Here is a 19,058-nt window from a genome sequence, read left to right as displayed (position 1 = left end):
TTAATAGAGTAAGGAAAGCATTCTGCTAAAGAAATAAATGAGCATCACTGAGTGAATATTTGTGTTTTTAATAGATCAGACTAAATCTCTAAGAATCACTAAAGTCTTAAGTGGATTCTATTTTTTAAGGAAGTTGAAAAGTGAGAAAATCCTTACCTTTCTGGAATTTTTAGCATTTGCTACATTAATTAGTCATAAAACCAATGGAAGGGGGACGAAAGAGATATTCAGTTCAATTCAGTAAACATTTATTAAGTGTTAACACCATGCAGTGCATTATGCTAGGCAGTAGGGATAGGAACTCAGTTCCCATGTGCCTTCCTCTCAGCATGAGTATCTCCCCCTGCTGAGTGTGATTCTAGAATTCCTTCTTCATTATACCCACAGACAGACTATTCATTCTGCTTATACTGGTAGAGCTAATGAGGACAACCTTAGTTGGCCTTCCTGGCATTCCTGGTCAGCTAGAAAACCCCTGCTGTGCATCCTTTATTTTCCTTGTATCCTTTCTGGCTTTATGGTGAAACAGGAAGAAAAACACAGTTATGCATTGGAGTGATCACTCTCTAATCACACTTAAGTATGAAGCCTTTCAACCGTATTTTCACTCTAATCATCAAGATGAAGCAAAGTACAGTCTTAGCCTATAATCTGGGGGATGTAATTAAACATATGCAAAAATTGTTATTTTACAACAAACACATAGAACTCTATGCACCCTTATGAAAAGATTTGAGGAGAAAAAGAGATTACAGAGGGCTTTGTAAAGGAAATAGCACCTGAACTGGACCTTTAAACAAAGGGAATTATTTCAGGCACAAATGTGGATGAAGACTATTCCAGTAGGAAGGCTGTCTCTGGAAAGGCACAGGACAAGGACAAGATTGTAGAATGGCTAGTAAGTCCGGTTTGGAAAAAATGTAGAGTGTGTTAAAAGAGTCTATTATACAATCAAGCTGAAACTGTAGTTGGAGATAGGTAGTGGAAGCCTTTGCGTTTTAGGCTGTTAGAAGTTTATATTATATTTGGTAAACAATAAGAACCTCAGAAGGTTCTAAAGTATTCATTAAGGAATCCTTCAAATGATTGAAGGATTGAAGTTCTGGGTTGTTAGGAGTTAATATTGTATTTGGTAAGCAATAAGAACCTCAGAAGGTTTTTGACCAGGGACTAAAGTATTCACTACAGAATACTTCAAATGATTGAAAAAACTTTAATGATGTGAAGTTGTGTTGCAAAGAGGAGAGAGAGAAGAGCTAGGGAGACTAGTTAAAAGTTATCATTTCAATATATAGATTTATTTTGCTTCATTCCCCCCCTCCTTCATTTCATAAGGGACCTATCTCTGGGAGGAGGAGAGAGATACAATAGGAAATGGAGATTATGTTAAAAACAAGTAGCAATAAGATTTATTTTTTTAAAGAAAGGAGATAGGAATTTGTGATTTCATTAGGAATATTAGGAACTACCAGTGGTTTAGGAACTCTGAATGGAAAAAACATCTCTATCTATGTAAGTCAACTCCTTTTCTGCTGCTTATATATTGTCTCAGATGGTTCCCTAGGGTATTAAGAAGTTTTGTGATTGAGAAGCTTAGGATCCCACAGGAAATGAACCTAAAACAATAATATGGAGCATAAGTAATGAAGTCCTGATCTAGGGAAATATTATGGTAGAATATAAAGGAGAATATAAAAGAAGTGAGAATATAAAGGAAGGAATATGACATTTATTTCAATTCAACAAATATTAAGTATTTATTGTATACAAAGGAACAAGTGCTGAGGATTCAGACAAATATGTCATATTTTTGGTGTTGTATTCTCCTCTACTCTATTGGAGATATAATTGAGAAGGTATAGGAGTTGTGATAGGAGGAAAAATTCAAAGTTTCACATCCTTGTGATTGAACAAAAACAGGAAAATTGGGAGGAAGTACAGGTTTTGTGATGAATTTAGTTTAGGAGGTGTTAAATTCAGATCACTCATATTTAAGGTGTAGAAGAAAGAGGAATTGGCAAAAAGTTCAAAAAGGAGAGATCAAGATTGGGTTAGAGGAATAAAATGCTACAGAATCCAAGAGAGGAAAAAGTATCAAGAAGGTAAAGATAGGCTAACAGTCTTGCAAAAAGGTCAAGGAAGATGATTGCTTAGGGGAAGTACAAAATTTAGATAAGATAGCTCTTCCTGTAGAACTTTTAAAAAGTCTGGTAGAAATATTAACATGGCTCATGCCCAGATACTACAGAATAACAAAGAAATTCACGAGATGTAATCAAAGTTCTACATGAAGTTCCCCTTTTCCCAATTTAGGGAAGGAGGAGCTAAGAATTAGAGAAGGTAGAAGTGGGGTTCCACTTTTCTCATTGGGACAGGGAGTAAATCTAGAAGGAATCGCACACTTTGGAAACCACATGTTGAATTTATCATGTATCTAAAATTAGATTCTTAGTTTTATATATAATCCTTTCTAATCCACACCATGGTAGTACTCATTTTATGTGATATTAAGGTCAAAGTAAAAGTAGAATAAAATTTTTATATTATGTGGGAAAAGGGGAAAGAGAAGTATTATTAACTGATAAAACTAATGTTTCTAATACCAAAACTCTTCTCATTATATCTCTTCTTATAGAAATATTGCAGGTATGGTACTGATGACTTATGAAAGGACTCCTTCCTTCCTTCCTTCCTTCCTTCTTTCCTTCCTTCTTTCCTTCTTTCCTCTTGCAATGGTGCCAGACACCATAGTAACTGCTTTACAATTATTACCTCATGACCCTGAGAAATAGATGCTATTATTATCTCCATTTTACAGATGAGGAAATTGAGACCAAAAAAGGGTTAGTGATTTGATTAGGATCATACAACTAGTAAATGTCAGAGGCTGGACTCAAACTCAGATCTTCCTGTCAAGTGGGAGCTTGGTTATCTGATGCAAGTGTTGGGGTATGGTTGTGACTGATGGCATATAGAAAGGTGATAAGAATCACTGAATCAGATGATTTTGGAAGATAAATGAAATTTACAGATGATAAATAATTTGTTAGATATTTCCTGGTCCCAACTGGTGAAAAAGAAAAGACTAAAATTGTGGTTCAAGTCATGTCATGGACAATACCATATATGTTGGTTTCTTATTTTATTCCTTTTTACAACATCCCTGATTGCTTCTTCAAAGTAAACTTTGACCAAATACTATCCTCTTCCACAATATGCACGTGAGCTACATAAGACAAAGGATAAATTAATATTTTTTTACTTCCCTATAATTTATAGTTCAGTGATAGGTAAATGGTTAGTAGCAAACAGTTACTAAGTTCTTATTGGATCAAGACAGTATGATATAGCAGAAAGGGACTAGAATCAAAAGGCCTGATTTTGAGTTGTGGTTCTTCTACCTGATACTTGGCTGCTGTAGGGAAAATCACTTAACCTCTTTCAACCTCAGTTTGCTCATTTATAAAATTAAGGAGTTAGATTAGATGACTTTGAAGGTTCATTCTAGCTTGAAATTTATGATTCTGTGAAGCCAAATGGCTAGGCTTCTAGGAGAGGGAATAGTAGGAAACCTTGTCATCCTATTCTATTTCCCTTCTCTCAGGAGATATGCACACTTTCTATTGCTTGTAATTAATGCACAGATGATAATGAATTTATATTGTTCTTGTTAACTAGTTATTTTGGCTGATGGCTCGGTAAAGTTATAGGTAAATATCAATATATCATAATACTGAAATTATAAAGAAATTATTTCATATTTAAAATATTTATGTATAAGTAGATAATATTTATGTATGTGAGCAGTGATTCAAATATGAATGAATTCAATTTCATGTTGAAAATAAAAGACCATGGAGTCATCTATGACTTGTAGATTGGGAGAAAATTTAGAAGTCATCTCATTCAAATCCTCACTTTTAGGTGAAGAAAATGAAGCCACAAAGGTAAAATAATTTGCTAAAGATCAGACTTTCAATAGCAGAGCCAGCAAACAGCTGGTGCTTTATCCATGACAACAAATAATTTTATTCTTGAACTGGTAGATCCTAATTTAGATCTCTGTGCTTGACCTCTGTGCTTTATTCTTCCTTATGCACAGTAATATTAGGGATGTGATTACTACTGAAGTCAATCAATGCTAAAATGCTTGAGGTTATGCTAAAAAGGGGAATCTTTAAAACTTCTGAGAAGATACCAAATTTATTCACCATTACCCATTATTTCCCTGAGCTGGTCATAGGGAAGAGAAAATGTTTGGGCAGAATTTTAACCTTGCAGCCATACTCAACTAGTATTTGGGCTCTAAGTAAATTAGTGTTAATAGACTTGTTTAGGAGATTTTCCTGTAAGGATCTACTTTTTTAAAAATAGCAACTCTTTGGGGTATACTGATTTTAATTATCTTGGGACATTTATCAGTTTAATGGTGAGTGCAAAGATTAGGACTGGTTCTGTTAGAATTTTACACTCAAACATTGCCAATTTTATTCTACTTTTATTGTTGGGAGGAGGAGGATAGGAATTTCAATCGTACAGCATGTTTTTATACTGTTATTCAGGCAAGGGTGGACTTTGGCCCCATATAATCAAATTAATTAGGATAACTTTTGCTCAAATAATGACTGTTCTGTGTATCTACAAAAGAATATTCAAACTTTTTTGTCTATGTTTTATATATCTAAACATAGGATCTGGGTCATCCCTTCTAAAATATGGTTTCTTCCAGAATAGCTAATTTAAGTTCAAGGTATTTCATAGATTTATATACTCTCAGTTCCATACCTCAAGATTTAGACCAAAGTGATAGTCATACAGAGGGGACAATTAGTTTAAATCGACAGAATTAACTTTGTAAGCAAATGAGTACTATTACATTTTCCCTTTATCTTGGGGCACTCTTTGCTTTAACTATGTACAATATCATTGGGAAGAATAGGATCTTTTGAGAGGCACATACATATATTCCCAGGACAGATACATGGAAAAGCAACTCATACGTTTGATATCATCATGATACTTTTTCTGGTCCTGTTCCTGGATGGGGGGTGGGGGTATTCTCTCTGCTGATCATGTTTTGATACACTGATTTGTTAGGTTGTGTTTGGTAGTTTCCTGTATTATCTACTATTTGCTACCCACTTCTGGACTTTACCTTTTCAGAGTGAACTGCCAGTCATTTCAGCTATGAGGTCAGTGGTCTAGCATAATCCTAAAGGGATGGTACACTTAGTGGGTGGGAAGAGAGATGACATCTCACACACCCAGAAAGAAAGAGAGCTAATTAAGAGCTCTATTTCCACTACTACCCAATTTTCCCACCTTAGTCAGCCAATACTCTCCATTCTTCCTCTTCTCTTTGCTGGAAAACATGGACCTCTCCCCATTCTGAGTCTGGAGTTTACTTCTCACGTTATTTATAACCCATAGCAGTTTCTATGTGAGTGCCATTGGGGAAATTCTGCAGATATCCATTTAGAGTTGGGGAGTTCACTATGGCTCGGATTAATGAGTTGAGAATCCACCCTTTACTTTTCCTTTGGAGTGGGACTGTGAATTACTAGGGAAGAACCAGGAGTTAAAGTCTGCATCTCAGACTGACCTCTTTATCACTCCTCTTATGAACTTCCTATCAAGGGCTCCATAATTCCTCAAATCACCCAACTTTGCAACGTCTTTATCATTTTAAGCTCTTCATTCTCACTTATCCCACCTTTCCACTTTGTCTCTCTGCATTTCACCCCTTTCTCTCTACTCATACAATCATCACTCTAATTTATCCCCTCATCAGATGCATTCTGGACTATTGAATTAACCATCTAATTTATCTCTATTTTTCAAGTTTCTCTTCCATCCAATCCACATTTAGCATAGCTGCCAAAATGATTTTCATTATGGATAGGTTCAACCAAATTATTCATGTCTTAACCTCCAATATCTCCTTATTGATCTTTTTTGATTATTCAGTTATTTCAATCATGCCCAACTCTTCATGAGTCCATTTGTGTTTTTTCTTTTCTTTTTTTTTTTTTTTTTGTCAAAGATGGTAGAGTGGTTTACTATTTTATTCTCTGGTTCATTTTACAGGTGAAGAACTGAGGCAAACCAGGTTCAGCGACTTGTCCAAAGTCACATCAGCTAGTATCTGAGATCAGATTTGAATCTAGGTCTTCCTGACTATATTGGGCTATCTAGTTGCTTTTATTGACCCTATGCCCCAATATTTTAAAATATTCATCTTTTAAATTTTATTCTTTTATTTAATTTTTATAATTTACATAACTGTTAGCATACTAACATATGTATATTGTTTACAATTAAGTAAATCTACACAATTTTTATATATGGGTGTGTAGGCAAAATGTCCAATCCTCCTATAGTCCCCACCTGGATAAAATCTTGCCTACTTTAGCTATTTAGTTATATCTGCACCAAATCATCTAACAAAAACCAGTCATGGCTCCCCCAGGTATAGTTCATCTAGCTTCAAGTTGAGATCTTAATCTTTTGTCTCAATAACTAATTTTGATTTTAAATTCCCAAGTTTCTCTTTGAATTGGCATGTAAATTAATCTGAGTCAAAGTAAAGGAAAGAGGCATGGCTAATTGTTCTCTACCTACCTGGCCTTTATACTCATATTTGTGTGTGGGTGCATAACTCCTGGGCAGCTAGAAGGTACAATATAGAGAGCAAGGGATTTTTAAACTTTTTCTACCTGCACCACCTTTTCACCCAATAAATTTTTATGTAACCCTAGGTATAAAGATATATAAAATAGGTATACAAATTAAACATTTACTGATAATAAATCATAAAGAAACTTATTTTAAAACAATTCTTTGGTGTATATATAATTTTGATGTACATTAAAGATGAAGGCAAATTTCACATACTAATGAGATGGACTGCTTTTAAATTAAAGAATTAAATAGTGGCTGAATATCTTACACTTTTTACTATTGCCAAGTTTTTGGTGATCCCCACATTCAGTTATGGAGTTGCAACAGTTTAAGAAACTTTGGTATAGAGCACCAGGCCAAAGTCAGAATGACCATCTTTCTAAGTTCAAATGTGGCCTCAGATATTTACTAGTTATGTAACCCTTTACAAGCCACTTAACTCTATTTGCCTGAGTTTCCTGAAGAAGGAAATAGCAAACCACTCTAGTTTCTTTGCCAAGAAAATCCTAAATGGGGTCAGGAAGAATCAGGCACAATTGGAATGACTGAAAAAAAATACTCATATACATATATACATATACAAACCATAACATAGATGTAATTTATATACATGCATAATATATAAATATATATAAATAACATTAATATAAATTTAGAATTTTGCTACTAATACATATATACATATGGAAAGGTACATGTTCACTGGTTCAGTAGTGTTCAACTGTTCATAAACCTAACCATAGCGCTACTGCATATATCTTATCTGCAAAGTCCAAAATTAGCAATATCTATTTAATTGTATATGGAATACATGAATACATATACGTCCAAATACATGTGTACTCACACAAATACATACATGATATATACATTTATAAAAACATTATATGTATGCATCTATATTTTATGTATTATTTTACATATGTATATATGTGTATATCTACATAACACTAACAAAATCCTAAATTGGCAATTTCTGTTTAAACATGCTTGTCAGTAGGCCCTTTTGTATTGGTGAGAGATGAGGAGCTATTTTTAAAGCCTAGGCTAATGATTGTCAGTTTAGTATTAAATTATCAGGCAGTCATAGCGTTTATACTTATGTATGGTGATCTCCCAGCTTTTGTAGAAGGGAAATTTTATTTTTTAAGTCCAATTCACATACTTTAAATCTTACAGATTTATAAGTAGTTCTAAATAATCCATTGGTTTCAGTATTATCTTGGATGAATAACCTCTTGAGCTTAATGACACACTTATTTTGTGTTGAGCATTTTTGTGAATGTATCCAAATCTCCACGAATTCAAAGTACATTTTGAATCAGAAAAGAAATTGAGAAAAGGACAGACATTCATTATATAAGGTAGGAAGCTAGAAAAGGCATACCTTCCATTTTTCTGGATGTTATCCATGTCCTAGGTTTTTTGGTTGATATATGAATCTTTTTTTTTTTTAATTTTGCCGGTATATCTCTGTGTGTACGGCTTGTGTCAAAGATACCTAAATCTCCCATGACAGAATAACCAGGTACTCCCACACTCTCACTGCCACTCTACCCCAGCCACTTCTTTTGGTGTATAAGCTATTATCCAAAAATTCTGGGAAAATCTATGTATTCCATGTTTCAGTATAATATGTAGATTAATTTGTCCCCTAAATTTATAGTCTACAATATCACAGAAGAAACTCATTGAAAGAATAAAAAAAAAATTCAAGAGTCTTAACTCTTGAATAACCATTACTTATCAAAGATGTCTTTAAATCTCAGTAATTTTTGTTCCTGTACAGCCTACAGTTTACATGAATTTACTGCTCTTATAGCTATTGTTTCCTGCTTTTAAGAAAATACTATGAGTTTATATGATCTTGAAAGAATGCTGTTAGAAGTCTAGGAGCAGATTCCCTGCTGCAAAAACACTGCATGTATTCATATGAACGGAGCTTATTAACTAGTCTCCCTTATTAAAAATATATATATTAAAATGTATATAAAATCAATCAGTCAACAAGCATTTGCATTAAGTACTTATACAATCTGTGATGTGCTGGAGGTTCAAGTACAAAGTATGCAACAATCCTAACTGGGAGCTTCTGTGCTATTGGAGCAGACGGGCGTGTGTGAATATGAATACCCATATATGTTGGGCATCCAGGTAGCACAGTGAAAGAATGCTAGAGCTAGATTCTGGAAGGCTCCAGTTCATATCTGACCTCTAACACTTACTAAATGTGTGATCTTAGGCAAGTTACTTAACCCGTTTGCTTCAGTTTCCTCATGTTTTAAAATGGGGAAATTGATAATACCTATCTACCTGCCAATATTTTGAAGATAAACAGATAATAATTATAAAGTACTTAGCATAATGCCTAGCATATACTAAGCATGTATAAATGTTAGCTATTATTATTATGTAATTCCATGTAGAAAAAATATAAAATATAAGGAAATGATAGCTCTTGTAATCTCTTTGCTTTTCTTTGAATGTTTTCATACTGGATTCATAGGTCAAAACATTTCAGAAGATCCCAGTTTTTGCTCTGTACCTCACATACAAATTGAAATGAACCACCTGCTCCAGGGGCTCCTTCCTCTGTCTTGTAGGAGAATGGGCAATGAAGAACTCCTCCTCCAAAGGAGGGCTGCTCAGGACAGCCATCTAATCATTTCCTCCCTGGTTGTACACCAGAATTTCATCATGCCCTGAAGAATTTCCACATCTTAGAAGATCAATTACAAAACTCACTTCTCTGTACTGTATATTCCTGCCCTCCCTCCATCAGGGTGGACAAGATAGAGAGCAGATTGTAGAAAGCTCCTCCCAGATCCTAGGTTTAACAAGAGTGCTTAGTACTCTTGGTCAGTCCTTCAGTTCTGGCTGACTCTTTGGAACCCCTTGGCAAAGATATTGGAGTGATTTGTCATTTCCTTCTCCAATTCATTTTACAGATGAGGAAATAGAGGCAAACAGGATTAAGTTTCTTGCTCAGGGTTACACAAGTAATGAGCGTCTGAAATCTATTTTAAATTCAGGTTTTCCTGGCTTCAGGCCCAGTGCTTTATCCATTGAGCCATCTAGTTGCCTTTAAGGGAAACCGTGGCAGTATGGGGATTAATCCACAATCTTGGCACTATTACAGCTATCATTTCCTACTTGGATGCACTTCTAGATTTCATCATGACCTATCCTTCCCCCTTATCCAAAATTTTCAACTTCTTTTTGTGTGATTTCTGTGGGTATTATTTATTTTATTTTTTATATTTATTTGTGAGTGTTTTGAGAGCAAGGACAATTTGTCTTTCTTTGTGTCCTTTAGAGAACTAATGTTTATTGACTGAAAAATTGTTGGTGTGTCAGAATTCTTGAAGAGGAGATAAAAAAACACAGAATGTTTAGTTTTTGTTTTTCAAGTCCTATATATTAAGCTGATTATAGCAGATGAAGCTATTGCTTGACATTGTGGAAGGAAAATGAGAGTTGGAACCAGAAATTCTGGATTTGGGTTCTAATGGCCATTTATTATTTCTGTGGCAATGAGCAAGTTATTCAATTATCTGAATGTTAGTCCCTTCTTCTAGAACATGGAGATAATAATGCTCATTTCACTTTAAGGAACCATTTATGGACCCAAAGATCTTGGACTCTGTGTTCATTCCTTTGTATTAGAGTAAATCATCTGCTCTGGATGCACACATATATTCCAACTAGATTAAGTTCAGAAGGTAGCTAGTCACCTATAAGAGATCACTGTTGTTTTATTAAGGGAAAAACTCATTTTCTTATACTTTTTGGTTCATTACATCAACCCACCCTAACATTCCAGTATCCCAGAAGAAAAGATATTTAAAGCTTACTTTGTGATTTGTGTTTAGGTCTTCTTAAAATTGGGAGGGATATATAGTTAAAAAAAAAAAAAAAAGGTATCCAGTGTACAAAAGGGGGAAATAGGCCGAGGATTTATTTCTTACACATGAAATGCTCAAAGACATAAAACATAGCACTCGGGCAGAACAGCTTAAACCAGGATTTAATAACTTAAATATACCTACTGTTACAATCTTTCAGCAGCTTGATACTTAGACCTTAGTAAAACATAAAGCAGTTATTGGTGACTATAAAGTATTATAAGGAATGATATTATGGCATATTTACATACATTTCATTTTTATCTTCTTATTGTTTCCCTCAAAATCCATCTTAACTGACTAGCAGGAAAAGGATTTGGGCTCCTCTTCTTTTCATTGGTAGTCTTCTCTAATGTAGAAGCTTCCTTTGTACCGCTCAACCCCACATATTGGACCCAGGTTCTCTGGACCTCTCAGAATCACAAGGTAATCTCCAAATCTTGTCAAACCATCTTGAGAACAGTATTTGGTCACTTATTGGGAAAACACAGCAAAAAACATGGATTTTTGAGTCCATGCTCCAAATGGGAGTGTTGGCAGGGAAAGAAACAAGAGAGCCCATCCACCATGTTTCTCATGAGTTTGATGGCCAAGAGCAGCTCTGGGAACACAGGAAAGTTGAAGAAAAAGATGGCACCAAAAGTAATTTCTTCTCTTAAAGATCCCCCTGAATCATATGCTATTTTAGCTCAGTAATCAATAAGGAGATCACTCTATCATTGCAGAGCATCTACATCCTTAAGTTCAAAGTCACACAAATGGTCTGGACAACCCCAGTGAGCCCAAACACTGAACCAACTCATGGGGTCAGTTGGGACCAGAAGGGCAACTCTGAGCAGGCTCCAGGACTTATCTCAGCATTATTGTGAAGACAGTGATTTTTAAATTTTAAAGCATTATGGAAAACATGAGTTATCATTAATGTGAGAATGAGTGAAACTAAGAATAGTAATTGGTATAGACTAAGGTTTAGTCTTGGTGGGTTTTTAAAATCGATTCTAATTATTATTACAATATGAATTCACACAACATTAGAACTAGAAACAGATCTTAAGACATCATCTAAACAAGCTCTTTCTTTTATAGTTTTGGAAATAGCCCAAAGATGTGATATGACTAGTTTAAGATAATACAGTGAATTAGTGATGTTGTCAAAATGAGAAATAATGCAGATATTCTTGCTGTAGTGAGATCTTTTTTTTTTTTTTTTGCTGCTGCTGCCCTAACCTGTATTAGGTAATGTTTCTTCTTCTTCTTTTCTTCTTCTCTTCTCTTCTTCTTTTCTTCTTTTTCTCTTCTTTGCTTCTTCTTCCTCTTTTTCCTCTTCTTCCTCCTCTTTGTCCTTCTTCCTCCTCCTTCTTTTTCCTCCTCCTCTTCCTCCTCTTTCTACTCCTCCTTCCTCCTCCTCCTTTTCTTCCTCTTTCTCTTCCTTCTTCCTCCTTTCCCCTACTTCTTTCTACTCCTCTTCTTCTTCCCCCTCCTCCTCCTTCTCCTCTCATTTGGGCCTGGCTTCTTGAGAACATTGTCTGTCTTCTTTGGTTGAATTGCAAGTTGTCTAAAGTCTGTCCTTCTTTCCTTGTCTTCTCACCACACATCTAAGTCTAGAAGGCCATGCTTAGTTTTAATAAACTTGGAAGCAATTTACCTTTTGTTGTTTTTGATGATGTTATTGCTGTTCAGTATGTAAGTATCTTCTTGATACTTATGGATATTTTACTAACTTTTAGAAGCAACAGAGATATGATGCTAGTTCTCACCTAGTGCCAAAGCACTTCAGTATCCATGCCAAGAAAATCCCAAATGCAGTCAAAAATCATCAAAAATAACTGAACCGACTGAACAACAATAACAAAACAACAATAATCTCAGCATTTTTCTATGTCAGCAGGTTGGCTCCAAGTAGACATATGTTTATTCTTGCTAAAATTTGAGGCAGATGCTAGATTTAAAAGTTTAATAGTTTATGTGGCTCATTCAGATTTCTAAATAAATATTTCTCTATGGTGAATTTTTCAAGAACAAGGACTCAGAAGTAGTTGATCTTTTCTATAGACCAATTTCCCACAAACATTACACAAACCAGACCAATTTCCCACAAACATTACACAAACTGTGGCTATTTTTTTTAATCTGTAGGAGTACAGTTTCCCAGTACTAAGATAAAACTTATTTAAAATGCACTTTTTGTTTTCTTTTTTTTTTTTAAGCTGAATGCCAAAGTTTAATTTTTACATGGAAAATTTAGTCCTTGAACAAGTTTTTATAGGGTAGTCATAAACTTCAAAGAATAGGAACTTATGATGGATGTGGCCATTCATTGATTCTTGACAATAGTTACATTAATAACTATTTGAGATACATAAAATGACTTCTAGAGCTTCCTAGGAGATGTATGGAGAGTTATACCTAGAAGATGTATGGAGATTTATAATGTCTAATGAAGCCTTATAAATTAGTGGATCTCCATGTGTGTGAAATAAATTCAGCCAGCAGTATGTTCAATAAAAAATACTTCTTTCCTCTTGTATCTTTTGGTTATGTTTTCATTGGAATTTGTTTGCTGCATAACTGATTTTCCTGAAAAAATACACATGTATTCTGATAGATAGAGCAAAAGGAGTATTGTTAGAATGAGAATCCAGAGTGGCAATTAGAACTGGAAAAATTAGTCATGATTACTGTGAATTCTGCACACTCAGGAATTTTATCAGCTTAAATTTTTTAATATGAAAAGGAATACTCTACTGAATTAGTCCATTGGTCCTTGACATACCTGAGGCCACCTGGGTAGTAAATGACAAAATAAGAATTTTGTTACCACGATAAGTCCTAGAGACTTACTACAGACATATACAGTTTAAAGTGATTTTTTTTAAAATTCATTCATTTATTTGCTCAAGGTCAGACAGATAATTAAAGACAAAAGAGCCTATCTTTCTGACTCAAGGCCAGCATTATCTCTTCCTCTTAAACACATTTTGTATTTATATTTGTATGTATTCTTATTTAATTGTGTCTATCTCTTTGTGATCCCTTTTAGGGTTTTCTTGGCAAAGATTCTAGAATGATTTGCTTTTTCCTTCTCCCTCCCATTTTACAGATGAGGGAATTAAGGCAAATAGGGTTAAGTGTTTTGCCTTGGGACACATAACTAGTGTTTGAGGCTAGATTTGAACTCAGGAAGATGAATCTGCCTGACTCCAAACCAGATGCTCTAGCCATTCTGCCCCCTCTAGCTGCCTCTCTGGCTGATTTGTTTATGTCCTGTCTGTAGCCAATTATAGATATACATTTGTTTTTTTTCCCATTTGAATGTAAGTTCCTTGAAAGTAGAAATTACTTCATTTTTTGTTTCTATCTCTAGCACTTAGCACAGGGCCTGGAATTTACATAGTAAGTGGGTCATTGATTGATTTATACAAAAAGCTGCCTCTGCTTAGAACTCATAAATCCCAAGTAACCAGCCTGTGATGTCTTTTCCCCTACTCTAATACTTATATTTCCAATCAATTCAACAAATATTTATTATTTAGGTAAATTTTTTTGAAAAATTAAAAAGCTAGAAAGCACAATTTTCACTCCTGAATACTTCTTTTTCCCATTTGTATCTAAATAAAATAACTTTAGTCCTTTTTCTGATGATGGTCCTTAAAGACAGCCATCATGGTTCATCCTAAAACTTCTCTTATCCAGGAGAAACATATGTTGTTCCTTCAAATAATCCTTGTAGGACATGGTTTTGAATCTCTTCTCCAGCTTGCTAATATCTTTTCTAAAGTGCAGTACTCAGGGACTGAACTCAGTAATTTTGATGTGGTCTAATGGGCACAGAATAACGTTAAGGATTATTGTTTTCCCTTTTCCTGGATGTTGATTTTAATGGTAAAGTTGAATTATCTCATTTGGAGCCTGCCATGTCACATTGCTATCTTATATGCAGCTTGCAGTCAAATGAGCTCTTTTAATGGGGTCTATGAGCAACTCACCTTTATTCTATATATCTGTCTGTAGTAAATCATTTAATAGAGTCTACAGTATATTTCTCCTATGGAACTAAATAATTCTGAAGGGAGTCTTTGAAATGTTACTATAGTTAGCATGCAGTGTTATCAGTGGCACTTCAGTTGCTCACTTTTACTATATAAAACTGATGAAAAATAATTTGTAAAGTGTAGTTATCTATGTGAGCCTTCATTTCAAGCAAAACTTAAGATTCTCAAAGTCATTATAGATAGTAAAACCACAGAAAATAGGTGAACTTGTATTACATTTTTTATCGTTTATAATCCAAATTCCCACCTTTATTTTTTAAAAAAAGTTTACTATCCACGACTCCTTCATTACTGAAAACTAATTGCTTAGAGAAAGGAAGAGTATTGCATTCCAGAGTTAGAGGAGTTGATACTGGCTCTAATACCATTATTTGAGTGACTACTTTGCCTCTTGGGACTCACTTTTGCAGTGCTTTCTCACAGGAATAACATGCAGGAAGGAGAGAAGGAAACATTGTATAACTTTCAAAATGCTACAGAAATATATTACAAATTTAACAAGGATCATAAGGTCATATTTTCAGTTTTTTTTACAAGAAACAGGTTATCTTTGGTATTTGCTGTACACAAATTCCATATAAAATTAATTTTCATAAAGTTTTGTTTTAATACTTTGAAAGTATTTGTGATTTCATTAGTAAGAGATAATCCTTTCACTTTTCCTTCTGGCCTCATATGATTTTTATCTTATTTTTCTTATATATCATCCATAATGGTTCTGATCAATATACTTGAAGTTTTTCTTTTAATTTTTTTTAGTATCAGTGCTGTGCACATAAACAGGCAAATAATACATTGAATTTAATGAAATCTTAAGAGAATATATTCAAGGTATTAATAAATATGTAAATATTTATCATATGACTGTATAAAAGGTGATTTTAGCTTTTTATAACAAAAAATACACTACATTCAATTAATACTACCTTGCATGCAAGTTAAATATAATCTTTGAATTCAGGATCTTAAAGTAGTTTTGTTTTAGTGTCTAGCAACTGAATAAAAACCTGGTAGATATCTATAAAATATTGCAAATCTAAATCAATGGGATATTATAAAGAGATTGCAATAAGAGTATTCAGCTATTTTTTCATGATATCTTCATGGACAAAAATGGTCAAACTGTTTGCTCTTATCATTTTATTATTTAGTCATTTTTTAATAAATGTTTGACTCTTTGGGACTCCTTTTGGGATTTTCTTGGCAGAGATATTGGAGTGATATGCCATTCTCTTCTCTAGCCCATTTTACAGATGAGGAAACTGAGGCAAACAGGGATTATGTGCTTGCTCAGGGTCACACAGCCAGTAAGTGTCTAAGGTTGGATTTGAACTCAAGTCTTTCTGACTCCAGATCTGTTTTCTCTATCCATTGCTCTACCTAGCTGCTGTTATTATTAGGTTAATTTAGTTGCTTAAGTCCCTCATATTAAAATTCTTCAAAACTCACACAGAGATCTTTCATTCCAATTGGCCAAAAATGAGCAGCTTTAAGTTATATATTTATACAGAACACATGTTTTTGTGTATACCTCCCCATATGTGTGCTTTATATATATACTGACAAAGATAGAGACTATAGATAAATATGTTAAATCCTTCATTAGAAGACAAGATCCATGAAGGCAAGGGCTGCTTTGCCTTGTATGCTTTAGAGTTTAGTATTATCTATAACCAATGGCATCTGTAAGACCCTTGCCATTTATAGGAAGCATCCTACCTCCATTTGCACAGAAAATTCTCAGTTTGGATTGTGGGCTCTTTGAAAAGCATTTATCTCCTTGTTTATACCTTATATGATATTGGTAAACAGAGGATTATTGATGAAAATCTCTTTGTGCTTGCATCTATTTAATAATGTTTTATGATCTTACCACATGCATGGGAGACACATCATTGAAATGAAACCTTGAAGCCTATCTCTTGCTCTCTGAGTCAATTGCTGTTGTGTAACTGAGATAATAAATTCAGGAGTCCAATGATATGCTTACTGAAATTATAGATCACACAAAGCTGGGAAAGATAACTAGTATTTTAGATGACAGAATGAGGATACAAAAAAAAATAAGAGGAAATTTAATAGGGATTATTATAAAGCTTTGCACACAGGTTAAAAATCAACTGCATAAATATAAGATAGGGTAGGAGGGGAAAACTAAGTTTTACTAGCAAATCATAAGAAAACTAGTAATAGTAATGCATTTCCGTAGAAATTTATATTTACAAAAATTTTTTTTCTCATAATATGCTTTATAAGTTGGATATCATTGTTCTCCTTATGTAGATGAGGAAAACTAACAGTGCAGAAAGAAAGTTACTTGTTCAAGTTGATAACAATTTTCTGTATCAGAACTGGGAATGGAACTCAGACCTCTTGACTCTAAAGTTTAGCATTCCTTTGCCATTCCATGTTGCCCTCTTTTAAAAGACATAAAGGTTTTATTTGGTTACATGTTCAATATGAATATATTTTTGACTAAAATCCAATGTAATTTTAGACTATTTTAACTTCTCATATGAGCAGAGAAGAATTGAAACAATAACTACAAAAAAAGACAAACCAAAAGAAGAATAAGAAAAGATATTTTAATTTGAAAATTATTTAAGGTGAGATGACAATGGCTTAACTAGCATCTGAAAAAATTATATATCATTTATGAAATTAGAAGCAGAAATCCTTCTAGCCCTCTTATTTCCTGATGTCAGTATGGTCTCTTAGAAGAATCTCACTGAGCAAATTTGAAAAGGACTTTCTCCCCTTTTTGAAAATAATTTTAGGCATAAGAGAGTATATATGCTCTAGCCAAATTGAAATGCAAGCAGTGACATCAGTGCCCAGACGCTGTTGTCATTGCCCAGATGATGTGTTTGGGATAGTGACAGCAAGGGCTGCTTGCTGACGTAATTGGCTGCATTTCTGACACTGCCTCTAGCATATACAAAGTTTAACTTTGCTTTGATAATTTCTCCTATAGCCAAAACTATTCTGAAGTCTCACGTGTCACATGCTATTTCTCTTTGCTCTAGAGAGGGCTGGGGATGGTGGGGTGGTAGTGGTGGCAATTAAACCAAACCAAAAACCTAAAGTACCAAAGGCTTTTCTAAGCACAGTGCTTCTGTTATGACTGATGTTTTGTGTTTTTGTTGTTGTTTTGGTGTATGTGTGTGTGTGTGTGGGGGGGGTTAATCACCATGACACTCTGCCCTTTTCACTGTGGCCATACCACGATTTTCTCTGAAAAGTGCTGTGACTGACTGGCAGCTTGCTTTATAAGTGACTTCACGGAGCCTCAGGATGTCAAAATACTCAGGAGAAGCTATATGCTCACAGGAAACAAACTGTATAGACTGGAGGACTGAGGGAGAGGGGGAAAGTAAGCATTAGTCATGAATCAATATAAATATGAGAACTTAGTCCTGAGAAATAGCATCATGTTTATTTTTTTTATTTGAGTTTCTGCAATAGGTGCTGGCTGTGTTTCTGTGCCTTTTTATTTTAGCTGACAAGCCTGAATGCATTTAGCTGAGGAAAGGGTTACTTGTAGCAAAGGTGAGCACTTAAGAATTCTTAATGGGCTTTTCTGAGTTGTGATATTTAGATGAACATCCAGTGGTCTGAGAGAATAGAGGACAAAAGGGAAAAGGGATGTGTGTGTGTGTGTGTGTGTGTGTGTTTGTGTGTGTGTGTGTGTGAATGAAAGGGGGAAAAGGAGAGAGGCGGGGCGTTGGGGGAAGAGGGGGAGAAAGAGAGACAGGCAGACAGACAGACAGAAAGTAGGGGGAAGGGAAGGAGGGAGGGAGGGAAGGAAAGAAGAGAGAGGAGAGGGGAGGAGGAGGGAGGAAAAAAAAGAGGAGAGAGGAGAAGGGAGGGGAAGGGAGGGAGGGAGACTATGAAATTGTTTCCTCCTGTGGTTATGACATCGGCATTCTCCAACGCAAGGCTTAGTTAGAAGAGCATGTATAAGCTACTCCCATCAGTTTGACTTCTGGGAAAGACAGAAACAGAAAGAAAAGGAATATCAGACAGATTTGACTCGAATGAGTGAGACTGTGTTTTGAACTTGGAATGATGTACAACAAACTGGATCTGAAATACAGAAAGATGAGTAGTTAAGGACCCCTGGTTTTGGTTTCAAGAGCAAAGCCTGTTTATGTCTGTTGCATTGGTAAGATGTCTCTTTTTCATTTTTTTCCAAATCTGAAAGCTTCTAACAGAGATCAAAGAAAGGAATATTTTTTTGTTGGGATTTACAGATTCCCTTCCCTCTGCCTTGTCTGGTTTGATATTCCTGTGTCGTAAAACGAACATACTGGAAATAGATAAACTGTCTTGAATCTTTCCTGTGGAGTGTGTGTGTGTGTGTGTGTGTGTGTGTGTGTGTGTGTGTGTGTGGTGTGTGTGTGTGTGTGTGTGTGTGTGT

At 34.7% G+C, this 19,058-nt stretch overlaps 1 protein-coding gene across 17 annotated transcripts in view; it reads left to right on the top strand.

Annotated features, from left to right (window-relative positions):
* LDLRAD4 (low density lipoprotein receptor class A domain containing 4) overlaps positions 1 to 19,058 on the top strand; it is a 565,990-nt gene that overhangs the window by 496,787 nt on the left and 50,145 nt on the right. The window contains exon 1 of one of the 17 annotated variants that reach the window (XM_074274541.1): positions 18,547 to 18,803. The exons of the other annotated variants lie outside the window; for them this stretch is intronic. The gene's annotated coding sequence lies outside the window, so the exon portion shown is untranslated. Of the gene's footprint in view, positions 1 to 18,546; positions 18,804 to 19,058 lie in introns of those variants that run through there. 17 annotated transcript variants of the gene reach the window in all.

Source organism: Sminthopsis crassicaudata, chromosome 1, assembly GCF_048593235.1.
Source record: "Sminthopsis crassicaudata isolate SCR6 chromosome 1, ASM4859323v1, whole genome shotgun sequence".
NCBI lineage: Eukaryota > Metazoa > Chordata > Mammalia > Dasyuromorphia > Dasyuridae > Sminthopsis > Sminthopsis crassicaudata.
The sequence above is the reverse complement of the archived record's forward strand: the minus strand, read 5'-3'. Positions and strand labels throughout refer to the sequence as shown.